The sequence below is a fragment of the Protopterus annectens genome, chromosome 3.part1, assembly GCF_019279795.1.
Source record: "Protopterus annectens isolate FY-2018-M chromosome 3.part1, PAN1.0, whole genome shotgun sequence".
Taxonomy (NCBI): Eukaryota; Metazoa; Chordata; order Ceratodontiformes; family Protopteridae; genus Protopterus; species Protopterus annectens.
In genome coordinates, this window is record NC_056732.1 from 872,288,941 (window position 1) to 872,305,770 (window position 16,830).

Below are 16,830 nucleotides of genomic sequence, written 5' to 3' on the forward strand. Positions count from 1 at the left end.
TTATTAAACATTTGACAACATGTCTGGCAGTGTCTCCTTAAGTATGTTATGCTGTTAAATTTCTGTTTAATCGACAACTTTATCCATTAAACAAAACAAAGGTAAAGTTGTAGTGCATCCTCATCAGTGGATATAAGGGTAAGCGTCCATTGTATGGAATACATCTTCACAAAAATTTCACCTTAACAGCTAATTATAATCATTTCAGGGTCATGGTGATTTGTAATGATAATATTTAACAACCTGGCAAGTGGGATCACGCTTTTATTTGATACACAAAGTTGCCACATCTTCTTAGCCATATTTATGAGACCTTTGTAAATGAAAGACCTATACAAAGTATCCTGCTTTTTATTCAGTGGAAAAAAGCATAACTTACATATTTTATCTCACTGATCATTCTATATCAATTTGAAATGTCTGAGTACCTATGGGATGCTGGAGGGACTTTGCATGCACGATTAGTGATATTCTTCAGTGTTTTCTTGTTCTATCTCCTGTGATACATAAGTGACATTTCAAAGACTTGGAAACATTCTGAAAAGCTGTGAAGAGCCATTCTCTGAATCTGGTCTTGTCCACACTTTGTTTAGATACGTGTTTTCTTTCTTTCTGTTTTTTTTTTTTTTTTTTTTTCAGGAATTTCCTGAGAAAATCAGAAGAAAAATACTCACCTGATACTTTAGAAACAGAAAGAATTGTAATTTACTGTGAAATAGTGAAATAACATTAATACAATTATAATACTGTCTAGCAATCAAGAAAACATTTATAAAATGTGTAGAGACAAAAACAAACAAAAAAAGAAAACAGTTGGAAGACAATTGAAAAATTAAACATCAGTTGGTGAAAGCAGTTATGCTATACAGTTGCAATTCTGAGCACTATTACAAGTCATAGATGCACAGGAATAAAAAGAAAGGATTTCATTTCTAGATAACTACAATGTGTAACATACAGCTTCCTGAACATCTGAGGAAGAGAGACTCCTATATGTTCTCTTCTTGGAGATAATCATATCAGTTGTCATGATTACCATATAGACATTAAACTGTACAATATTCTGGGTTTTTTTTTTACCCGAAAAGTACAATGAAAAATGGGATTTGACTGTCTTCTTCAAGACTTTAATGGCTTCAATTTAATATAAATTGTATCTCTGCTGTGTGAGAACACATTTCTAAGAAAACTGCAAGGTGGTTTAGGAGATACTGCTGATTGGTTGTGATACTTTGGACTGCATAGTCATCTGTTTTAATTTGAGAAGCATTATATAGTACATGAGATAGCTTTATGTGCATAAGTGCTTCTACTACAAGATTAGGTATATAGCTTGCTTTTATTTTATTACAATTTATATTTCCTTTTTATATTTGTGATCCTCCAACATCAGTCATTTTTCTGCTTTTGGGATTTTCCAAATATTCTGCCTCAGGCACTGACGGTCTGCTTATCATTTGCCTCTTGTTACGCAAAGCTGCTGTCTTTTACAAGGTATGAATTTTCAGGTAAGTTTACATTAGTAAGTCTAGGGCTTTGTTTTCTTTTGATTGCGTTGTGATGCATCTAATTAATATCTCAGCTGAAGTCTATGTTCAGTTTTAATTGGAACTGTTCACATTAGTTAATTCCTTCTCTCGATTTTCTTATGACTTGTATGCCTTATTTCTCGGGAAATGCCAACTTACTGAGACTAAAACAAGCATTTTCTGCTTAGAACTTTCCCATAAACCAGACTCATTTCACATTAATTTCTTCTAGCAAGTTTGAATATGTTATGCTTATTTTGATTTAGCTGAATGTGTTCTTCCTACAGTGTTTATTCTTGTATTTGTTATAGCCATGTATTGCCTGAAATGTGTTTGTCTCACTTCAATTATTCCTACTATATTACTACTATGTTGTGTTAAGTAAGGTCATGTTCTCTAAATAAAATCAGTGATTTCCCTTAACTATAATATACCTTTTATATTATTTTTATAAGTGTGAATCTGCATCCTTTGAATTGCTCTTCCCTATATGTATTTTATCAAAATGATACTTAGCTATTTCATTATAATAAATCTAGTTTTCTAGATTTATACAGTTAATTCCTTTATGATCTTTTCAGTAAACACAAATTATATCATATCTATTTCTATTAATATTAGACCATTAGATTTAAAGGTTCCATCTTTGAATTATGGCTAGTTCTAAATAACCCAGAGATAGTTTGCATTAGAAAATCATGACAGAAGTGTATTGGTATATTTTCCTATTCAATAACCCATATGCCAGGAAAAGGAGTGGGGGGTAGTGTTTAGCTTTATTTCAAGTTCTTGGGTTCTCAAGACTATTTCAAGAATAGCCAATAACTAGAGGTCTGAATCAAACCCTATACCTTGATCTTTAAGTGCACAGTGGTGCAGCGGTTAACGTTGTTGCCTCACAGCAAGAGGTTCTCTGGTTCGATTCTTGGCTGGGGTGCCTTCTGTGTGGAGTTTGCATGTTCTCCCTGTGTTCGCGTGGGTTTCCTCCGGGTACTCCGGTTTCCTCCCACATTCCAAAGACATGCATCTGGAGCATTTCTCCCCGGGCCTCCGCTGAAAACAGGCTCTATGGAACCTAGTCGGACTTTCCCGGTCAACAAATGTTAAATAAATAAATAAAATAAATAAATAAATAAATAAATAACCATTATGCCAATCCCAACTCCTTTACACTCAGAAATGCAGGATCCCTCTTATGCTGCACTGTAGTGTTAGCAGTTCTTATGCCTAGTGAAAAGATGCACCTTCTCCATATCAAGGAATCAAACTCTGGTGTCCTGCATTACAGGTAGTGAATAATCACCACTACACTAATAAGGAAGACTTCTAATAAAAAATGGGTTTATGATTACGAACCAAATCATCTTAGTTTATGGTATATGTTTCCACGCACTCTTATACTCCAAAATGATAACATATATATATATATATATATATATATATATAGTCCATCCCCTAAAATTTCATATTTCAGTAAGCAAGCTCATCAAGGTGGTTCTTAATAACTGACAATAAACTTTTCTAGTAGTAAAACACTAGAGAAAACACTAGACCTACTAATGGTCATAGTACCATTTCTGAATTTAGTGAGCACAGGTTTAAATACTACTTGTGAAGCCTAATAGATCAAAATAAGTACAATTAATCACAATACTGTGGACTGGCAATGGTCCAACGTTTTCTATAGATGACAAATTTCAGAGATAACTGTGTTATGTCTTCCATTTTTTTGCAAAGTCAGCTTCTGTCATCCATTCTATCATGCTCGTGAAGACTTGTTATGGTATGAGACTGCCTGCAGTGATTGTACACCTGTCACCTCACATTCTGAATGCAGAATGTTACATGAGTAGTTCCTTAATATATTCTTACCTTTGTATGATAGACAATATCAATGCAAAAGAAAAGGGCCTGGGAACACCTACCCTATAAATTTCTATATATTTTTTTGTGTTAGAAAGGCATCTTGGGAGAACTATAAAATTCTTCTCTTCACTGGTCACTCCTGCATGTTTAAAAGTCAGTACAAAATATGAATTAATATGTTCAATGGTTAGTACTGTAGATGATTCAATATCATAATGTTTGTTTGTTTCATTTCTCAGCTGACTTCAGATTTTAGAAATTATAAAAAGAACATCTTCTATTAAGATGTAAGAAGCCATTATCTTCAGATAATTCAGAATTATGTACAAAATGTGGAGGAGATAGCTTTTGCATTAAGGTTATACGGGCATTTGTAACCATTTTTCTTAAAATTATTTAACCTCCATCTTTACAGTACATTTCCAGAATTAAATCCAGTTGTCAGATTAAACCAAGCTTATTTAGACCAGTGAATTTACTGTATCTGCTTGTAGAGTTATTGGAAAAGTGTTATCCATGTAACTGAGTCACATATTGAGAATGTTGGTCTCATATCTAACTAGCAAAGTGATTTTATCACACAGAGTAGCACTAATACTGCTTTCTGTCTGATTACTAATATTTCAAATAATGAGATCAGGTCATTCACATGTGTGGGATTTTGCTGACTTTCTAATGTCTTTAACTCTTTACCAATCAAACTACAATCTCCTGAGGAAAAAAAAAAACTTTCCATCTAAGACTCTGATCCACCTACTCTGCACTGGTTTATTAGTTACTTCTACAGCAGAACAGATCCATCCTATCATGTATGGTGACCCTAGGCCTTTCTTTTTTTTCTCACAAGTTTTACAAGTTTTTTTTAGAAGTTGCTATTAACTTTGGTATTAAATTGATATCCCTTGGACTACACCAACTGGAACTTATAGCTAATTATGTAAAATCAAAAGATCAGTCTTTGGAATTCAAAAGGATTTCATTATAGTTAGCTATGTCTGGTAAATACTAAGGCCAGAAAAATGCAACCCATAAAAATTCTCTGTAACTGCAAACATTTGTGAATTTTGCTCAATGTATCCATTTGCACCAGCCACTGGGGATGCACAAGCCAGTGCATTTCTTTGTGATGGTCCCAAGCCCAGATAAATGGGGAGGGTTACGTCAGGAAGGGCATCCGGCATAAAACTTCAACAAAAAAAATTCATGCGGACACCAGTAAATATTTCCATACCAGATCGGTCGTGGCCCTGGTTAACAACGACCGCCACCAGTACTGTTAAACAACAGGGTGCTGGCAGAAATTGGGCTACTGTTGGCCAAAGAAAGAGAAGAGGTAGAAGGCATGGCTAAAGGCAGGAAGAGAGGAGAAAGGCTAGGACTGTGGTAGTGATGGTCGGAACTTTGAATGTTGGCAGTATGGCTGGTATAGGGAGAGAGCTAGCCGATATGATGGACAGAAGAAAGGTTGGTATATTGTGTGTAAAAAAGACCAGATGGAAGGGGAGTAAGGCTAGGTGTATTGGAGGTGGGTTCAAATTGTTTTATCATGGTGTGGATGGGTGGAGAAATGGAGTAGGAGTTATCCTGAAGGAACAGTATGCTAAGCGTGTTTTGGAGGTGAAAAGAGTGTCAGATAGAGTGATGTTTATGAAGCTGGAAATTGATGGTGTAATGATGAATGTTGTTAGTGCATATGCTCCACAAGTTGGGTGTGCAATGGATGAGCAAGAAAAATTTTGGAGTGAGTTGGATGAAGTGGTGATGACTGTACCCAAGGGTGAGAGAGTGGTGATTGGAGCTGATTTCAATGGGCATATTGCTGAAGGGAACAGAGGGGATGAGGAAGTGATGGGTAGGTATGGTGTTAAACAACGGAATGCAGAAGGTCAGATGGTAGTGGATTTTGTGAAAAGGATGGACATGGCTGTGGTGAATACGTATTTTAACAAGAGGGAGGAGCATAGGGTGATATACAAGAGTGGAGGAAGATGCACACAGGTGGATTATATCTTATGTTGGAGGGCCAGTTTGAAGGAGATTGAAGACTGTAAAGTGGTGACTGGGGAAAGAGTAGTTAGGCAGCACAGGATGGTGGTTTGTAGGATGATATTGGTGATCAAGAAGAGGAGTGTGAGGGCAGCACCAAGGATCAAATGGTGGAAATTGAAAAAGGGTAATTGTGAGGTGGAGTTCAGGGATGTGTTAAGACAGGCACTGGATGGCAGTGAAGAGTTACCAAATAGCTGGGTAACTACAGCAGAGCTAGTAAGGGAGACAGCTAGAAAGGTGCTTGGTATGACATCTGGACAGAGGAAGGATGACAAGGAGACATGGTGGTGGAATGAGGAAGTACAGGAGAGTATACAGAGAAAGAGGTTGGCAAAAAAGAAGTGGGATTGTCAGAGAGATGCAGAAAGTAGACAGGAGTATAAGGAGATGAGGTGCATGGCAAAGATATAGATGGTGAAGGCTAAGGATATGGCATATGAAGAGTTGTATGAAAGGTTGGCCACTAAGGAGGGAGAAAAGGACCGGTACCGATTGGCTAGATAGAGGGACTGAGCTAGGAAAGATGTGCAGCAGGTAAAGGTGAGAAAGGATAATGAAGGAAACATGCTCACAAGTGAGGAGAGTGTGCTGAGCAGATGGAAAGAGTACTTTGAGGGGTTAATGAATGAAGAGAATGAGAGGGAGAGAAGGTTGGATGATGTGGGGATAGTGAATCATGAAGTACAATGGATTAGCAAGGAGGAAATAAGGATAGCTATGGAGAGGATGAAGAATGGAAAGGCTGTTGGTCCAGATGACATACCTGTGGAACCATGGAGGTCTTTAAGTGAAATGGCAGTGGAGTTTTTAACCAGATTGTTTAATGAAATCTTGGAAAGTGAGAGGATGCCTGTGGAATGGAGAAAAAGTGTCTTGGTACAGATTTTTAAGAATAAGGGTGATGTGCAGAGCTGTAGTAACTACAGAGGGATTAAACTGATCAGTCACAGCATGAAGTTATGGGAAAGAGTAGTGAAAGCTAGTTTAAGAAGGGACGTGATGATTAGTGATCAGCAGTATGGTTTCATGCCGGGAAAGAGCATTACAGATGCGATGTTTGCTCTGAGAGTGTTGATGGAGAAGTACAGAGAAGGTCAGAAGGAGTTGCATTGTGTTTTTGTAGACTTAGAGAAAGCATATGACAGGGTGCCTAGAAAGGAGTTGTGGTATTGTATGAGGAAGCCGGGAGTGTCAGAGAAGTATGTAAGTGTGGTACAGGATATGTACGAGGGTAGTGTGACAGCAGTGAGGTCTGCAGTGGGAGTGACAGATGCGTTTAAGGTGGAGGTGGGGTTACATCAAGGATCAGCTCTGATCATCCCTTTCATATTTGCAATGGTGATGGACAGGTTGACAGACGAGATCAGACAGCAGTCCATGTGAACTATGACATTTGCAGATGACATTGTGATCTGTAGTGAGAGTAGGGAACAGGTGGAGGAGACCCTGGAGACATGGAGATATGCTCTAGAGAGAAGAGGAATGAAGGTCAGCAGGACTATGACAGAATATATGTGTGTGAATGAGAGGGAGGATAGAGGAATGGTGAGGATGCAAGGAGTAGAGGTGGCAAAGGTGGATGAGTTTAAATACTTGGAATCAATAGTTCAGAGTAATGGTGAGTGTGGAGGATAGATGAAGAAGAGACTACAGGCAGGATGGAGTGGGTGGAGAAGAGTGTCAGGAGTGATTTGTGATAGACAAGTACCAGTAAGAGTTAAAGGGAAGGTCTACAAGAGGGTAGTGAGACCAGCTATGTTATATGGGTTAGAGACAGTGGCACTGACAAAAAGGCAGGAATATGAGCTGGATGTGGCAGAGTTAAAGATGTTAAGATTTGCACTGGGTGTGACAAGGATGGACAGGAGTAGGAAGAAGTATATTAGAGGGTCAGCCCAGGTTGGAAGGTTTGGAGACAAAGCCAGATAGGCAAGATTACATTGGTTTGGACATGTGCTGAGGAGGGATGCTGAGTATATTGGGAAAAAGATGCTAAGGATAAAGCTACCAGGTAACAGGAAAAGAGGAAGGCCTAAGATAAGGTTTATGGATGTGGTGAGAGAGGACATGCAGGCGGTTGGTGTGACAGAGCAAGATGCAGAGGACAGGAAGAAATGGAAACAGATGATCCACTGTGGCGACCTCTAATGGGAAAGGCCAAAAGAAGATGATGATCCATCTGCAGTGACTAATTAGAGAATTTACTGGAGCATTTCATTTGTGGTATATTGCCTTTATTTTGAACATGTTAAATGATCAGAAAAGTGATCTGCTAATATAAATATTTGCTAATTCACTGTATAATTATGTTGTATTTGTACAATTAAAGCAATGACAAGAAAAGTGTTTAATTATAAGATCTCATCATTGATAAAGACAAAAATGGGCATCTTCCATAGAATGATTTACAGAAAGGAAGTAATAAATGTCTAGTTAGAATATTTTAATAATATCCATCTCATTCATTGGAAAAAAATCATGAAAGGGCAAATAACAAGTTTCAGTAGCCTGACAGTAGATTGTTTTGAGCTGAAGTGACAGAAAAAAACAAAGGTTTTGGGAAACAAAGGAAACTTTGCATTCTATCAGAGAGATTCATGCAGAAGTTATGCAGTGATGCTGCAGTAGATGGAAATCTCTGATTGAGTGATGATATACCAAACCTGCAAACATCTCAGTCAGAAACGACATGAGGCACGTGGTTTAGAATTGCCAAATATCAAGTAATTTCCAGTAGCTGAGGGATCCTTTTGGGCCTTTCAGAAATCAGAAGAGTAGTTGGAGAAGTACCTTTCAAAGCTAAGGGACAAAATTGAAACATTTCTGGAAAAATAACAAAGAATGGAATAGTTAAAAGTGAAGTAAAAAGAGTACTGGTATGAATAAAAGAACAACTGTTTGTAATGTGTACAGACAGTGCTGTTTCACTGTTAATCTACCTCCTTTAAGTGCTAGGGAAGTTTAATAACAGTTCAAGAAATATACTCGATCTTTCGGAAAATGGTGTCCACAAAATTTATATGAAATGCCCATATCTAGAAATGTAATGCTTACATCTACAAGCAGAGAAGTGTAAAATAAATTTTCAGAAATCCTTAAGATGTAATACTTTCAAAAGACTTCAGTCTTGTGTTATTGATGCTTTTGCAATAGGTTCTTGGTTAAGTATGTTGAAAGTGGTATGGATACTAAAGAATATAGATGGGAAAATCATTCTAGCTTCTTCTTACTCAAGAACTTTTGGAGCAATTTAAACTGCATTAAAAGGAATAACCCCAAAGTACTAAAATAAGATAATTTGGTTTAATTTGATCATAATGCACTTCATGATTTTGGACATGACTATGAATGCCCTTTTATTATCTGCGTACTCAGTAGCTATTCTGCATAATGATGGATTTTTCTAACATATTTAATTTAGTTAAGTTCATTACTAAAACATTCTGAAAGTAGAAATTAAAAGTGCCTTTTATATTACTGAGTTTGATTTGCATTTTGTGTGCATTGTTGCTTTTATTAATGTGTGTGATTTCTTCTATCACTCATCGTTTTTTATTCATTTCCCCGGATTCACAAATCCTCCGTGTAAGACTAAATAAGTCTTACTCGGAAGCTGCATTTGAACGGTATGACATCAGCATGGCATGAGTATTCATGAGGGCACGCTGACTCAACCCCAAGTCTAACACGGACCGTGCAGGCAAGCAGGGGGCTTGTCCGACTGCCGAGCAGTGTAAAGGTCTATGCCCCTGCAAGTGTGTGAAATGCAAAATGTCAACACACAAGAGCGAGTCCGCTCAAATTTCCATGTAACCAAAAACCACCAAACAAACCAAGTAATCCGAAAAACACAAAGGAAGGCTTCTGCAGGTAACGATTGTGGTAACTCCAATAAGTGAGAAAAATCACGATGTAGCGACTTTTAATGTTAATTCATTTTTAAAAACTTCAACCTGCTGACCATAATGGTCAATAAGCATCCTAATAAACTCAAAGCTTTGTCTATCAAATAATTCTAGAAGCTGTATATGAAAATGTGATCCTTCGATTAAACCTACCGGGAAGCGCCATTGCCTAAGTCCCTTAGGCACAATCTTTTTCTCTAGGCATTCTTCCAGGTAGGCAATCTCCAATTGCAATTTCTTGCATTTAAATAGTTTAGAATCGAATTCACCAATGAATGTACTAATGTTATTAATAATAGAAGGCGTAGCTCCTACAGAGGGCTCTATACCTCTTCTGTTATTATTTAAACTGAAAAAGTCTTTCTTATTGAGGTAAGCATTAACAGTAGGAACTGAGTCGTGAACATAATTTGTTGCCACAGTACCTTGTGTAGTTCCGATATTAGTAGCAGGGGCTTGCCCTTGTCCTGCTGGTATACTAGGCGTAGTGTTAATGGTGGAACTCCAATCGATCGCCATAGCACCCCCTGAGCCTCTCGCCTGTCGCACTTCCTTGTTCTCAGTCATGGTTCCTCTTACCACGCTGCTAGTCTCATCATGTACGATAGTGTCTCCTGAACGGCCCCGGTTAGTATTACCAAGTCTTGCCGCACTGTCCAACTTATCAATACGCTGGGTAAGCGTATCCATTCTTCCTAACAACAACTGAATTAATGTTGTTAGATTGCCGTCAGCCTTCGCCTCATCGACCGCTTCCTTTACCCCATCACTGTTAGAATCGCCCATGTTATCTTGGGAAAATAGTGGATCCTGCATTGAAACACTTCCTACGTTGGCCATAACAGACAATGAAACCAAAAACCACCAAACAAACCAAGTAATCTGAAAAACACAAAGGAAGGCTTCTGCAGGTAGCGATTGTGGTAAATCCAATAAGTGAGAAAAATCACGATGTAGCGACTTTTAATGTTAATTCATTTTTAAAAACTTCAACCTGCTGACCATAATGGTCAATAAGCATCCTAATAAACTCAAAGCTTTGTCTATCAAATAATTCTAGAAGCTGTATATGAAAATGTGATCCTTCGATTAAACCTACCGGGAAGCGCCATTGCCTAAGTCCCTTAGGCACAATCTTTTTCTCTAGGCATTCTTCCAGGTAGGCAATCTCCAATTGCAATTTCTTGCATTTAAATAGTTTAAATTCGAATTCACCAATGAATGTACTGATGTTATTAATAATAGAAGGCGTAGCTCCTACAGAGGGCTCTATACCTCTTCTGTTATTATTTAAACTGAAAAAGTCTTTCTTATTGAGGTAAGCATTAACAGTAGGAACTGAGTCATGAACATAATTTGTTGCCACAGTACCTTGTGTAGTTCCGATATTAGTAGCAGGGGCTTGCCCTTGTCCTGCTGGTATACTAGGCATAGTGTTAATGGTGGAACTCCAGTCGATCGCCATAGCACCCCCTGAGCCTCTCGCCTGTCACACTTCCTTGTTCTCAGTCATGGTTCCTCTTACCATGCTGCTAGTCTCATCATGTACGATAGTGTCTCCTGAACGGCCCCGGTTAGTATTACCAAGTCTTGCCGCACTGTCCAACTTATCAATACGCTGGGTAAGCGTATCCATTCTTCCTAACAACAACTGAATTAATGTTGTTAGATTGCCGTCAGCCTTCGCCTCGTCGACCGCTTCCTTTACCCCATCACTGTTAGAATCGCCCATGTCATCTTGGGAAAATAGTGGATCCTGCGTTGAAACACTTCCTACGTTGGCCATAACAGACAATGAAACCAAAAACCGCCAAACAAACCAAGTAATCCGAAAAACACAAAGGAAGGCTTCTGCAGGTAGCGATTGTGGTAAATCCAATAAGTGAGAAAAATCACGATGTAGCGACTTTTAATGTTAATTCATTTTTAAAAACTTCAACCTGCTGACCATAATGGTCAATAAGCATCCTAATAAACTCAAAGCTTTGTCTATCAAATAATTCTAAAAGCTGTATATGAAAATGTGATCCTTCGATTAAACCTACCGGGAAGCGCCATTGCCTAAGTCCCTTAGGCACAATCTTTTTCTCTAGGCATTCTTCCAGGTAGGCAATCTCCAATTGCAATTTCTTGCATTTAAATAGTTTAGAATCGAATTCACCAATGAATGTACTAATGTTATTAATAATAGAAGGCGTAGCTCCTACAGAGGGCTCTATACCTCTTCTGTTATTATTTAAACTGAAAAAGTCTTTCTTATTGAGGTAAGCATTAACAGTAGGAACTGAGTCATGAACATAATTTGTTGCCACAGTACCTTGTGTAGTTCCGATATTAGTAGCAGGGGTCTATGGCCCTGCAAGTGTGTGAAATGCAAAATGTCAATACACAAGAGCGAGTCCGCTTAAATGTCCATGTACCCAACACCACACTCCCTGACATTGTAAACCCCCAGCACAGTTATAAAAAGTAAAACATTAGTTTTTTTTTTCAAATTCCCAATATAGCTGCCCGTATTTGCGTGTGTGTGTGCAGGTGTGCCCATTGCTTAGCTGCAGTTAACAATCTCAACATGGAAGAGCATAATAAGGAATGTTAATGCAAATTACATCAAATAGTAATAGCGTAGTGGTAGAGCATTCACACAAAGAGGAGGTATTCACATTTCAAGTCCCACCACTCCCCTTTCTATTTTATGTTCCAAATTAGTATATGAAATAATTCCTGACCTATATGATTAAACTTTTACTAAAAAGCATTGAAATGGCCTATGTATCAGTGAACAAAATGTATATTTATAAAGGAGCCTGACATATAATTGCCCGCAGTTAAGTAACGCTTAACCCAGCACAGTAGAAATGCCCATAGCTAAATTGCACTTTACCCAGCACAATGTAGTTGCCCATAGCTAAATAGTGCTTTACCCAGTGCAATCTGTTTGTGCGGAGGTGCGTGCCATGCCAACTAGGCAACGTGGAGCAAAGTGGTTTAAACACAGCCACACATCCTAACCCATCTGGACAGTAGTAAAATAAAAAGCAATGATAAGGTTTGAACCCAGGACACTGTGCATCATAATCAAAGTGCAGAACCACTAAGCCACTACAGCTTAAAATAAGCATCCACTGTTAACATATATATAGTAATAAATATTAGATTAACCATTGCTAAGCAGGTCTGCAGTCAGCTGAGAATATTCAAAAATGGCCAATCACAGAAAAGTGCGGGAAATGCAGCATATTTAAGCTGCATAGGCAGGAATACTCGCCATAACTGATTGTAGCTCCCATCTACAGTTAAAATGTCTTGTGCTGGAGAGGGTACACGCTATAAAGCGCAATGCTGGGGCATCGAGGAGTCAAGATACATGGTCTGGCTCCTAGTCCATCGGCATAAGACTCGACTCCTGCAGGGCCAGTTCCAAGGAAAGGAGTATAAGGCAGAGGCTTGGAACCGTTTGGCTCATGAACTCACCAGTGCCACAAGCGTCCCTCGGCCTGGTGAGCAGGTCCGTCACCACCATGTAGACCTGAAGAGATGGAAGCAGGACCTTCTGAACCAGTGGATCCAGGAGGCCTGTCATATGCATGATGCCCCACTACTAAGTAGGTAGCCATGGAATGCAGTATGTAAGACAAGCTAATATAGTCTAAATAATGGATAGGTATGTCTCAATATCCCTTCATTTACTCCACAGCTGCAGGTGCTCATGCTATGAATCAGCAAGCCTATGCAGATAGGCTGCTAAAGCTGCACCACCAAGCAGGTTAGTAAATATTCTGCATGTATTGTTACATGATATATCTGAGTGAGCATGACAAAAGTGTTTTAGCCCAATAACAATAAGTCTGGAATACTATCTCTGCATGTACTGTCATAACATATAAGTGAGCAGGCCTTAAAAAGAGTGTTGTAACCTATCAAGAAATGTATAATATGTCCTGAATATGTCTTCCATATGCACTGTAATATTAAGTAAAGGAGAGAGCCTGTAGAAAAGAGTGTTCAATGTAATTAATAAAGCTATAAAACTTGGAGTGTGCCTGTGTCACTTACTTTGAAATGTTGTTGTACCCTTGCAATAAATAAATAGTACTGTTGTATTAGGTGCTGTCAACCCACAGTTGTGCAGTCCCATAGGAAGTGGATGAAGGAAGTGGCAGTAGCTGTGAAGCATAAAACATTCATTCCCTGAATAAATCCTCTGCATGTACTGTTACATATCATAAGTCAGATAGCCAGGAATAGAGTGTAGTAACCCATGAATAAAGCAAAAACATGTCTGGAATACTATCTCTACATGCACTGATAAGAAGTGAGTGAGCCTGTAAAACAGTCTTGTAACCTATCAATAAAGGTATAACATGTCCTAAATAGGTCTATTGTATGCAGTGTAATGTCAAATACAGGAGAGAGCCTGTAGAAAAGAGTTTTAATGCAAATAAGAAAGGTATAATACTTGCAGTGTGTCTGTGCCAGTTACTCAGAAATGTTGTTGTAGCCTTGCAGTGAAGAAATGTTACTGTTGCATTAAGTGCTGACAACCCCCAGTAGTGCAGTCCTATATAAAGTGGATGAAGGAAGTGCCAGTAGCTGTGAAGTATGTCACAGTCCTCAACAGTTGTGAAATGGCTGACATGCATAAGTAAATCTGGCACATGAGTAGACTGTCAAGGTGTTCCCCAGAAATGTTAGTGTGCTACCTGAAAAGTAGGGTTGTGTAGAAAAGCAAGTGAAAATGTCACGTGAACACATCCAGATGTGCAGATACATAAACAAATAAATATAATACAAGTATGTAGCAGTAACATCTGCATCTTGGACAGTTACTATGTCAGATATAGGTCAGGTATATAATGAAGTAGCCAAACCCATAATGCAATGAAATGCATGTTGCCTAGTGTAATAATACATGTAGGGGATATACACTTGCAGTCAATAGGAATGTAGTGTACAGTTAAAGTACTAATAAGATGTTAATGGATGTTTCTTTTTTCACCCTACTCCATGTGCGTAAACAATGCAATTCCACACCTCAATGGGTATGTCTAATCTCATAACATTTGTTGGGACATATGTCCTATTGTTATATAAAATCTGCATTTACTTTGATGCATGTCCCCTGTTAAAACACCACAATCTTGGTGGCCTGTTGCCACCAATCATCCCTGCATGCTGTTGTAATGTCCACTGTCGTTCAATACATGCATGTGTCATGCTTGCTGTTCAACTTTTGTAACCCTGGTGTGTTGGGTTAATGGGAATATTACTGCATGCTGTTAAAACTAACTTGGAATGCTGTTGTCTATGTTGTAACTAAACACACCTAATCACAGAACGTATGGGAAGTCCGGTCCCAGCGGACGCACCTGTTCCTCCTCAGCTGGCAGTTGCACCTGGCACCAGCAGGTCTGGTGCCCAGACCGGGCCACCCTCCTCCATTGGTCCTGTGCCACCTTCGGGTGGAAGCGCTGAAGGGGATGGGGCTCACCCCCCTGCAAGCATGGGCAGAGAAGGGCCTGCTCTCACCCTCCGAAGGGTCCAGGTTGTGGTGCATAGAGAGATCCAGCGTTTAGTCGCTGATCCCCTACGCCAGCTCGAGGCGAGAGTGACGTGACTCATGGGTGAGCCTGCCCCTCCTAAGCAGCCCCCAGCACAGTGACCCTCAGGTCTGTGAAGGTCCAGTGGTGACTGCCCATAGGTGGGGATCTCAGTCCCACTGTTACCATCTGTGGGCTCATGGGCTTGCGATTTCCAAACATCCGTCCCCATCAACTGCGTTCACCCACCCCATGTGTCATACTCCACCCCTGTATGCATCTTGTTTGTCTTGTCTGTTTACCTACCCAATCTACCTCCCCAAATATACCTACTTCCTCTACCTCACTTTCCACTCTCCCCTGAAAAAAATAAATAAATAAAAATGGCAATCTGTACCCACAAAACCATTATGCCCCATACATAGCTGCCCATTTCACACACATGTCCACTGAACATGTAAACTGATAATTATAATTGGCAGTACAACAAACTTTGTTGTCCTCACCCCTCTCTCAGGGGTGGAAGGTTTCAAATTTCACTCCAAATTTGCAACATATGCACAGCTGCTACTGGTAAAGAAATAGGCAGCTATGGACCTTCCCTACACCCGTCCTGCACATCCCGAGCTTGTTTTCCTACTGTCTTTCCCCCTTTGTGCCCCCTTTTTCACCACTTTCCTATATCCTCATTTTCTTTTCTTTCAAAGAAATTAGCATGGAGGTTAGCAGGAGTAAGCACTTTTAATCAGTAGTAAGTGGGTTTAAGCGAGTGTGTGCTTAGCTAAGCATCGCTAAGCATCACACAAACCCGCGCAAACCCGCTTACAACTGCTTAAAAGTGCCTTAGTCACTCTAGGTCTGGGCCTTTGTTCTGCTCAGCAGCAAAATAAAATACCTTTGTTAGTCTCGAACCCCAGACCTTGGACACATAAGACTGCATGAAGTACCACTAAGCAACAACAGATATACAATAACTTGGTGCTGCAAAAAATATATCATGCATTACAAAGAGTGAATGTAAAGGAAAAATAGGAAGGCCATAACACAAAGCCTGTTCTGTGGATCTTTACCAGCAGTTGTTGTGGGATTGCATTACATGAGTGTGATGTGAAAAGCAGCCAATCAAGCAAAAAATAATGTTGCAGAGGCACTTTACAACCCCCACACATTATCATAGCAGGACAAACACTGGCATATCTGAGTAGGGCAGAGGTCATACCTCCTAACTCAGTCAACTTTCCAGGGATGTCCCTGATTGTGAAACATATTTTAGCTGTGTCCCTCAGAATCTCTCAGAAAAGTACTGACTTCAGTCAGAAAGGTGGGCTATTACACAATGAATACTGACAATAATAACAGTAGACACCACTTGTATGTCATGAAAGGAGTACTAATCCATATGCACTGCTTCACTGAAGTATACACCTACTGTCCCTATTATGTGTAAGGTGTACCTTACTTACAACTACCTATCCCTGACACCATGCAAAGATGTATCTGACTGCTCCATAGGCCTGGCAGAGGCCCAAACACACAGGCATATAGGCTATACTGCTGTTACACACTCTGCAAATAGCTTTCTTAGGACCTCCCCAAGCAAACCCTTATGTAGGAGTATAACACAGAAATACCAATGGATGTAGCCATGTACTGGTAGCAACTGACTGTAACAATGCCATTGTAACAGCGCTGAAAACACCTGTGAGTTGCACAGACAAAGAATGACAGTGTAACCTTTGGCTACCATCTGGGTAGGTTCACAGGTGGGAACCATGCAGACAGACAACCTGCCCTGATAAACCCACAGGTACACACCAATCCTGCAAGTCCAGTAAGATAATATTCACACATTAATGCATAATGCTCTCAGTATGTAAGCATCCCACCCCAATAAAATTATACCTGTGTGTTTAGGGTCTACCAAGTGTGTAGGTAGGCATA